The sequence below is a fragment of the Monomorium pharaonis genome, chromosome 4, assembly GCF_013373865.1.
Source record: "Monomorium pharaonis isolate MP-MQ-018 chromosome 4, ASM1337386v2, whole genome shotgun sequence".
NCBI classification, from domain to species: Eukaryota; Metazoa; Arthropoda; class Insecta; order Hymenoptera; family Formicidae; genus Monomorium; species Monomorium pharaonis.
Genome location: NC_050470.1, coordinates 14573244 through 14584131, shown reverse-complemented (window position 1 = coordinate 14584131; position 10888 = coordinate 14573244).

The window sequence follows — 10888 nt, the reverse complement described above, 5'->3', positions numbered from 1 at the left end:
AAAGTAACATTATCTTCCAGATTAATAGTAACCGCCGCAGACTTAGGGGGGCTTTTCCTTGGAAGGTTACTACTATATCTTACATTTTGGTTATTATATATTTCTATCTTCCCTGTTTAACACAGGGGCCTCGTAATCGCTCTCCGCGCTTGACGTAAATGATTTGTTTCTTTCGCGTCTATTTTTCTTTTTGTTTTTAACCTCTTTCCATGTATCCTCCTCTCTTGGGAAGTAATAATCATCATAATTTAATTCTTCAACTTTGTTAGCATCTTCGTTTATGGTAACTTTACGTTTATCTGTACATTCATTCTTTTGTTTAGCTATATCATCTGCTGAGATCACTTTAGTTTGTGAGGATGCTCTTTTAATCATTCCAAACAATCCAGGTAATTGCTCATCGTCAGATGATTCAATTCTTTGGCCTCCTCTCGATCTCTCTTTAAATATCACTTCGGAATCTATATTTTTATCATATTGATTAGTAGAAATTTTTCTCTTCTGTTTCTCCATTTTTTTAGTAAGTTTCATACATGTTTGTTTATAGTATTCTAAGTCGCCGTTTTCCGTGGATCTTATAGCTAACTTTTCAATTAGGCGTTTAGTATAAAAAATACCGTCTTTTAATTCACCACTAATACGTCCTTGCAGATTGGTAGAGCTAGCGCGAGCGTCCTCCATTTTCTTTAATAAGTGAAAAGCCTTCACTGCAAGCTGATTGGCAGACATTTCTTGATATTGTGCCAGCTTATCTTGTATTTTATCTCTCTTTTTCTTACTAAGTTTAACTTTCTTTTTAACTTCTTCATTAGTTTCTTTATAACTTTCCTTTCTTATATTTTTACCAATGTCCGAAATTTTTTCAACATATTCCCAGGCTTCATCGTCTAAATCGGTTTTCCATCTTGGAACTTTTGCCGAGACTACCCTTAGTATATGGGCTTTTGCTACCCCATCTTTAGGTCCTTTAGGTCCTTTATTTTTGAGTGTTTTGATCGTTGAGTCCTCTAATATTTCTTCAGCATTACTGTCTTCATCACTTAAGACAATGGGTTGTCGTGCCGCTCTGTGCACTTCGGGGTCTGTCCTCCGTCAGGGGCCCTTTGAACCGCTGGTCACTTATTATTTGCTGCACTCTGCTTGCTTGAGAGCGCGCTCCCGGGGACTGGGGTTTAAATAAGGCACTCTCGCCGTGGATAATATGTACACTTTATTTCACTACTTAACTTCACTCGATAGGTTACTTTATAGCAGTGTTACGTGACAGAATAACGCGACAGATTGATTATTGACTGAGCCCGACTCGGCGTTGGGCTTTCCCTTTTTATTCCAGTTTTCTGGGTTACGTTGCATCCTTGCCGATCAGCGTTCCTGCTACTCGGCAAGGCTGCTGCGTCTGAATTTCGATTATTCGGCTCTAATTGGGCCGTTGCGTTATTTTCTTATTGTCGCACCCGGAGTTGCGCGATTAATATTTCGCCGAATGCTTAGTTGTGATCTACATATGTCGGTTACGAGGTCGGATGGGGAAATCCAATATGAAGTATATCCAGCTTGATCTTTAGTTGTTTCCATTCTTTTCTTACCAGCATACGCTCTTAATTTATTCTTATACTTAGAGTTTATTTCTATATTTTCAATAGAAACTATTGTTGGCTTGGTAATGGCTTCGCGTCATCAAACCCTTCTTATTTATAGGATTGTAATTGTAAACTCGATTTGGAAGGGGTATTTACCACTTCATTAATATCTTCTTTTATATTACTCATTTTGACTAGCTATACCTGAATAATTATAGCATCAAATACCTCAGATTCAATAAGTGTGGCTCCCCCACTGCGGGTCGTAAGACAGCAAGAATACACAGATTTTGTGTAAACACTAACCGGCAATAGGGAGTCTTGTTTTATAAAACTATATCGGTCGTACCTAATGGTATGACTATATTATTATTTTCTCATTCATTGATTTCGCAATGTAAATAAGAAGAACTTAAACAAATCAAAACATATGGATAACACTTTATACTAATAAATTATTGTCACATAATCATAATACTGTATGTTCGTATATAATCAAAAACTAAGGAACTTAAACTAGTCAAAACCTATGAATAACACTTTATACTAATGAATTATTGCCTCATAATCACAATACTGTGTGTTCGTATATAATAAAGCTAAGGAATTTAAACTAATCAAAAAAACTTATGAATAACACTTTATACTAATGAATTATTATCACAAAATCACAATACTGTATGTTCGTATATAATCAAAAATTAAGGAACTTAAAATCCTAACCTAACCTTGAGACCGTCCACAGGCGACAATCAACACCAGTCCACATCCTCTCGACCCACACCAACAGCAGCTAGGAGAAAGTACTTCGCGACGGCCAGACGCGAATTTATCTATACTCATAAACCCATACATACACGTAAACATACATATACACATACTCATACATAAAGAGTAAAAGTTCAAATTTTATTTTAAAAAATCAGCCTTTTCAGGGCCACATGATGTACAAAATCTGATCGTCATTTTCCACGTGGTGCAGATCGGGTCACTTTGATGACGGCGGTATGATTGAGTTAAACACGAGTAAAATTAATGTGCAATATCATATTGATACTCAAAATTCATGATATTTAAAAAATACCATATTTATTCGCTAAAATACCTTAAAATGCAGTGCAACTTTCAAACTAGCGTGCAATCAACAAAAAACATCGTATCGACATGTATTTTTTTTAAATTGTTTAGAAAAAAATGAACTTTCAGAATCTGAATTAATATTAGCAAGATTTTAACGAGAAACTTGTGCAAAACGATAACAAACTTTTACTTTTTTCAAATAAAAAACACATGTTTGGTTTTTATACGATATAAAAGGTTCGCACTTAACAAATCAAACTTTCGCGTAGGGATTCTCAAAGTAGAGTCTTTGCCCTTTAATTTAAAGAAAGGTACATGTAATTTGGATGATTTTTCGCAAAGTTGCATCACTTTGAATATTGCCTAAAAATCGGTCAAAAATTTTGTTTCGTTTTTTTTTTGCGCCAGTGTATTTACAAAATATTTTTTTAAACATTCTGTTGATTCGAATAGTATAATGAAGTATTTCTCCGAAAATAAGTTGGCGTATGTAGTAGTTATAAAGTTGCATATATTTATAATTTTATAATCTTATTTATACAAATCATTAAGAATTAAAAAATTATTATTATTCAGAGTACTACAAAGAATTTACATAGACCTTTACAATTGACAAATATGCGTGAGGATGGGTATATTGAAACAGAACGGCACGAAAAAATTCAAAATGATGAGCTTGAACTGTGCGAAGATGATAATTCATTTTTAAAGAACTAGAACAACACAGGCGCGCGCTACGCGCGCGCTATTTAGTTTTTTACTTTTTAAAAATAACAATTGCAATAATAATTATATAAATAAATAATTATATACAAAAAGAAAAGAAAAAGAAATAGAGAGAGAGAGAGAGAGAGAGAGAGAGAGAGAGAGAGAGAAATCATACTTACATACATTAATTTATTATCTAATTTTCTTTTTTCTTTAAAAATATTATACATATAAAAAAGAAAAAAAGAAATACAATATACACAACATACATAAATCTTCTTTAAAGTAATATGATACTGACACTGAAATGTAACGAAATGTTGTCAGCTCTGACTCTTCTTCTTTTTCTTGTTTTTTTTCTTTAATTAGCATTAGAGATTGACGACATAATTTGAAAAACAAAATTACAATTGTTAATAAATTATTAAATACTTTGACATTATATGTGTACCTTTCCATATAAAATGAGATCAACATCTTTTGCAAAAATCAATACAGAAAACTAACTTTCGAAAATCTTTTGTTCGAGTAAGATACTTTACAATGTACAAAAAAAAGTTACAATTGTTAATAAATTATTAAATACTTTGACATTACATGTATCTTTCTATATAAAATAAGATCAACATTTTTGGGAACTTTATATACATTAATTAATTAACTATTATTGCTAGTTATAAAATAATATTGTGACATATGCATGCACACGTACGCGTGCACACATAGAAATTAATAAATTTAAAAAATAACCAAATAAAAAATAATCAATAGAGAAAACTAACTTTCGAAAATCTTTCGTTTGAGTAAAATACTCCACAGTGTACACACGCACAAATGCACGCACTCCCCCTCCCCCCCCCTCTCTCTCTCTCTCTCTCTCTCTCTCTCTCTCTCTCTCTCTCTCTCCGTCTCTCTCCGTCTCTCCCGGTCTCACCTGTCATGGCATAAACACATCATACAAGTTTCAAAGAACGTTCACCACGCTCTGTATAAATTAAAATTTAACCGAAACTCTCTCTCTACCGAACTCAGAATTAAACTGGTCAATACTTTGATCCAGCCACATATTGATTACTGTTGCCTTGTCTATCATGGATTGAGTAAAGAACTTAATACTAAGCTGCAACGACTTGTCAACTGCTGTATAAGATTCATCTTTAATCTTAAGCGAGACGAACATATTACGCCGTTTAGACATCGTCTTGAGTGGCTTTCGGTTGAAAACAGGAGACTGTACTTTCTAGGCTGTCTAACTTATCGGATTCTCCATTGGCACGCTCCGTCTTACTTATGTGAACTATTTACCCCTCCTGATCCTTCAGTAAGAAAATCAGATCGCACAATTTCTTTGTCTCATGTTTTTCATATTCCTCTTCATAGGACTACTACATACAGAAATTCCTTTCATCTCTCCGCGGTTAATTTTTGGCATTCTCTCCCTGCAAACATTGTATCCGCTCCTTCGCTGGACTCTTTCAAGACCCTTCTTCGCTCATTTCTGCAGGCATCTGAGTTAGCATGATTTTTCAATCTTGTATTGTCTGTCTTGCTTTCTGTCATTCTTATCGTCTCCCTCAATTCTCAGCTTTAGCACTTTACTTGTATCGTTAATATTAAGATTTAAATTAGTCATATAGTTATACTTATATCAGTGCGATTTTTCATTATGTTAGCTATTTTTGCGTACATTTTGTTTTAAAAGTGTATTCTATTTTGTGTTATCATACTTTGCCTATGCTCGGGCATAATAAATATATCTATCTATCTATCTATCTCCTCGTCTCTCCCGTTTCTCCCTGTCTCCCTGGAAGTGCTAAAGGAACTGACTAGCAGTTCTCGTCTTACTTCATGCACTCACACAATCACACCTCCGCCAATGCGGAGGCCCCCAACTCTACGTTCCGTCTCCATGCACCACTCCTGACGGAACCCCGTGCTTCATTGTAACGCGATGTTATGGCGTTGAATCTCTTCCAGTTGAGCCACGAGCCCCAAAGGACGCGAGTCGTGAGAGGACGCAGCTGGCCGGTGGTCAGGCCAAGCCCACGCATCTCCTCCTCGCTCCTGGAGCACCAGACTCCTCGCCATGAGATCGTCAAGGCGGTGAAACGAACATTACTTCGCGGCACCCCTGTGCGCTCCGCCACGCGGTCCGCTAGATCCTCACAAGACCGGTACTTCACAACCTTTCGCTCGTGAGACACATCAAGCGCTGTTTCGCAGGACACTACTTGCGCGTCTACGACCAACTGCCTCATCACCCTTGACAATGGTCAGGTCGGGCCGCCTTAGTCCGGCAGAGGTCGAATACGCTAATTCCGCATCGACATGCCATCCCTTCTGTTGCAAGAAGCCGCCGATTTGACGACACAGGTCGTTGTGTCGCAGGATCCTCCCGCCGTGCGATCGGAAGCAGCGCTGTACGCAGTGCGCTGTAGTCTCGATCTCGGGACATCCAGCGCGACAACGCACCTCGCGTCCCTCACGCCCGCGAGAGACTCTCGCTCGAGATGGAACGCAGTTAGCCCGTATGTGATGATAGTGCACGTAGTCGGCTCCGGGAATAGCGTCGGCGCCACCCGACACCCAATGGGAGCTCAGTTTGGACGACACGACCTCCCTGAGTCCATTCCCGTCACACGACTCGCGCAACCAGGCCGTACACTGCTCTCGAAGCTCAGCGGTCGTAGTCACCCTGTTACCACGGACGCGCATCTGGTTTTCACACCATACCAACTGCCTAGCCACGTAAGTGGATTCGGCAGCGGCGCGCGCCGCGGGCAGAGTACTCCGACACAACCGCTGCAATCGGCTGTGCTTCAGAATAGGGATCAATACTTTTAATAAAGGCATACCAAGCCCGCCACTCTGTATCGGCGCATGCAGATATCCCGCAGGAACATCATGGGGAAAACGCAGCCAACGTCGTGTAGCGTTGCGTACTGTAACGTCCACTCCCTTTAACGTTTTGGCGGAGACCGATCCCACAATCCACCGGTGATAATACCGGGGAAGTAGGTGGTCCCGCAGCAACCTCAGCCGCTGTTGCGGCTTTAAAGGCGCTCTCGTAAGTAGCTCGATGGAATGAGCAAGGGGCGGAACGTTAGCGTATTCCCTAGCACCTTGGTACATGCAGCCCAGGTACGCCCAAACATCGACTGGGGATCTTTGCGGTATCAGCGCTCCCCCCACGGTGAAGTAAGGTGTTGTATCGACTTTCACCTTTTTGTCTCTGCCGGACGCCACCATGGACAGCACTCCAGTCTTCTTAGCGTTGATGCTAAGTTCATTTCGCATAAAGGCCTCGTGAAGCCGTGTCAAGTTCTCCTGCAGACCTGCCTTGGTAGAGGCCAGGAGCACAATGTCGTCAGCGTAGCCAAGGGCGCTGACGAGCCGACCACCCATCCGGTAACCAACATCCTCCGAGAGAATTCCCAGTGCTCTATCCACGACCAGATTGAACAACAGGGGCGACAGCGGGTCTCCCTGTCTCACGCCACGGCCGACTTTAATGGCCGACACTTCCTTGGTGCCGGACATATGCAATACCGTCCGAGCACCCGAATAGACAGCTCTCACATACTCCCGAAACTCCCGAGGGAGTCCCAGCTCATCGAGAGTTGTGTGTATTGCGGCGTGCGAGACCGTGTCGAATGCCTTCGACAGGTCTACACACGCCAGATGTAAAGTTCTTCGCTGCCTCCGGGCATCCCCGAGCACGGCGGACAGCACTGTGACGTTCTCACAGACACCATCCACCGGCCGAAAACCCCTTTGGCGAGCGTCGAAGATGTCAAGAGCTGCTAATCGTTTCGCAATTATCTTGTGGAAGTGTCTCAATACGACGGATCCTATACTTAGAGGTCGGTACTCCGCGGGTGCAGGCACGGCGGACATACCTCCCTTCTCCAGGAATACCGTTCGTGTTGTGGCGATCGACATGGGAACCTCCCTCGCAAGAAGCAGCAGATTGAACAGAAGCGCACGAAGAACGAAGGGAACAGCGTTCCACATTCTCGGCGTAATCTGATCCAATCCGGGCGCAGTGCCAGTCTTTACAGAGATCCGTCTGATTTCGGCTGTAGTGATCGGATCCCAGAGCAAGATCCTATCCATCGCATTGACTGGGTCTGCGACGGCGCCCTCGCCGAGGCCTTCGAGATGAATCCCTCTGGCACCCGACGGGAGGCTCTGGCTAGCACTCGCCATCCTGTCCTCGACTCGAAATCGGTTCCGCAAGGCCGTCATATCTCCATCCGCGACACCGGTCGCCTCCATAACGGGACGCCAGTAATCGCAGAATTCAACAGCGGACGGACGCTTGCGTCCCGAGTCACCCTCGAGTATATGTGCGAGGCAGGTTTTCTTGTTCTTCTTATACAGGGATTGCGTGACCGCAAATTCCCTCTTCCTTTTCCGCTTCTTATTCTCTCTGACGGTCGGATGAGGACCGGGCCGTCTAGTCTTCGCGCGCTGTGGAGGGCGCACTTGAACTGCCGGCGGGAAGATCTTGCCCAGCCATCTCTCAATGGCATGGACGTCGACCGCCCCCGACAGGAGAGCATCTCTCGCCGTGCCTACGAGAGTATCAGCCTCAAAGCCGCGGACCGCTGTACTCTGCTCTATGAGTAGTTGTATATGGTCACGCAGCCTCTGAGAACTCTGCCCAGGGGGAGGCTGATGTGCGCTTGGATCGTTCGATCTTTCGTTAATAGCTGTCTCCATGGCCGTTATCGGGACGGACTCAGCTCCTATCATTGCTTCGTCCGTCCGGTCGCCCTCATCGATGTCAGCAGCACTGCCCATCGTGCAACGCTGCCGCATCTCTTGGCAGAAGCCTCTAACCATCTCGCGGTAAGCCTCTTGTCGACGCTTACCCTTGATGGCTTCGAGACTCCTATCAGGGATTCTCTCCTGCAGGTGCTGGTTCATGAAGAGAACATCCCCGGCTAAGGTGGCTGTAGCCTCAGCACGAGCCATGAGACGAACTTCCTCCACAGACCATCTGGCCTTAACACGCTCGACATTGACAGCCCTGTTGGCCACCTCAATGTGGGCTCTAGCTACGTGCAGCCCAAGACCACTCTTGGTCCGGAACTCCTTGGGGCAGTGCCCACAACTGTAAGACTCTTGGCTGCCGTGTTCAGCCTCGGCTCTGTTATGGCTGCCGTGTTCAGCCGTATTTAAGGCTCCATCCGAAGTGGATCGCCTAGAGCCAGATACGACCCCGTCAGGGTCCTCCGCACTGGCAGAGCATTCGCTCTGCACACGCAGACCCCGGGCCATCCGAGAGCCCGGGACATTCAATCTATTATTTTGTTCCATCATAGAATTTACTGCGTGTAGGGGAGCAAACGGATTGACAGCCGAGAGCTCCCCAAGAAGCCTGGTCTTTCTTGGCCCCACAACTCACCATGACCTAGGCACATGGCCCGAAGACCTTCGGGGCGCACTACGCCACGACGCCACTTAGTTACAGGAGCGCAACCTCAAAGAGGCGCGCCACACTGCATCCAGCGGTACCACGAGGAGGTGGACGTCTGACTTGACAAGGAGAGGCTATGTATTCGCTTCACTTGCCCAAGTAACTAATAGCCCTATCCCCAGGCCTAAAGAATCCCATTAAGGGAATCAAAGGCCTAGGAGAGCCCAACTCACCCGTCGCGTGTTGCTTTCGCAACGCCGAAACGAAGAGAGCCACAGCCCCCCCCGTCGCGTGTTGCTTCCGCAACGCCGACAACGAAGAGAGCCACGGCTTCCCCCGCCGCGTGTTGCTTCCGCAACGCCGAAACGAAGAGAGTCATAGTTACTCCCGCCTTTTGCGTGCCACTGATCGTGGTTTGCCCAGACGCTTTCTGGTTTCTGCTCAACACAACACCAGTTTGCCATTCTCTCAAGTTGTGTCCTTCCGGGTCCATCCTCTTTGTATAGCTGAAAGCCGAATACATAAGATGCGCCCATGAACGCAATCGAGCTTGTTGACGCTGACGTCGGTTGAACCGAAATTTCAGTCCATTTGCCCTCTTCCTTTTCGATTGGCTTGGTCTCAATCGTTTGTGCTTCACCTCCAGCGATTGTGAGGTTATCGAAACACATTTTGTCTACTCGGAATGTTTCTAATTTTCCAAGTATATCTGAGATTGATCTTAAATATCTCAGGTTGAACCTTGTATCTTTGACATATTCTGGGAATGTTGTTGAAGTGATTCCCATCCCAATGAGCCTTTGACGAATTTCTTGTCGTCGTGGTCCAACAGGTGAAAATCTTCCAACTAGGTTGCTCGACAGCTGTGTGTTTGCTGGAGTCCCGATGTGAAAGTTCACAGCTGGTTCGTCTCCTTCAGATGCTAATGCCATTATCATATCACCAGCGACACCTAATGATGGCACTTCCTCGAAGAGATTATGATTATCCGCAGTAATATTTGAAGCGTGATAACCACTAAACTCCTGAGCTCGTGATGTTGGCAGAGCAGGAATACTTAGCTGTGTTTCTTTTCCCATTTTGTCTTTGTACGGTCCAATTTCGTTGAGATAGACACTCAGCGGCGCGGGAACATTGAATGTATCCTTTGCAGTTGCCTTGCAGATGTCTTTCTCTGCACTCGTAAGTGCTTGGTTCCCCTGTTTCGCTTTGATATTTAATAATCTTAGCCACATAAGGGCTGTTCCATAATAAGCAACTTCTTCACGCATTAATATGCGATCAAGTTGTCGCTCATCAGGTTTGTAATTATCATATATCTCAGCACAGAGAGTTGGCAGCTTCGATAAATTAATATCAAAGTTTTGCCTCGGCGCAATTTCCGTAACAGAAACTCCAATACCAAAGATGGCATCAGTAATCATTGATTCGTTACGTTGCGGCGTTGGTTGTTGTGCAGATGGAGGTAAAATAGGAGGAGTGACAGCAGGTGATTTTGGTCCCAGCGTCTTCTTTATTATCTTTGGCTTCTTACCGATTTTGGTTATATCAAAGTTCTCGAGTTTACCTCGATAACCAGGTGCAAGTTGTCTAACCTCTTCGGCAGTGTAGACTTTCTTTTGTCCTTCCATTTTATTTCTCTTTATCCGCTTTTGTCTTTCTGACAATCCAGATTTCTTTTGAAAGATAAATTAATCCCTCAGGAAAACTGGGCAAGAGAAAACTTAAGAAAACTTAAGAGAGTCATAGTTACTCCCGCCGTTTACCCGCGCTTGCTTGAATTTCTTCACGTTGACATTCAGAGCACTGGGCAGAAATCACATTGCGTCAACACCCGCGAGGGCCATCGCAATGCTTTGTTTTAATTAGACAGTCGGATTCCCCTAGTCCGTGCCAGTTCTGAGCTGAGCGTTGAATGGCGGCCGAAGAGGACGACCACGACGGCTCGCGCCGCCACGGAAGCCTCGCAGCAAGGAAGATCCGCGGGAGGCCAAGGCACGGGACCGAGCTCGGATCCCGCGTTCGGCGCGAGAACACCGAGCGTTCACCTCGCCCAGGCCCGGCACGTCAGCCAGACCCGCTTCCCGACCAAGCC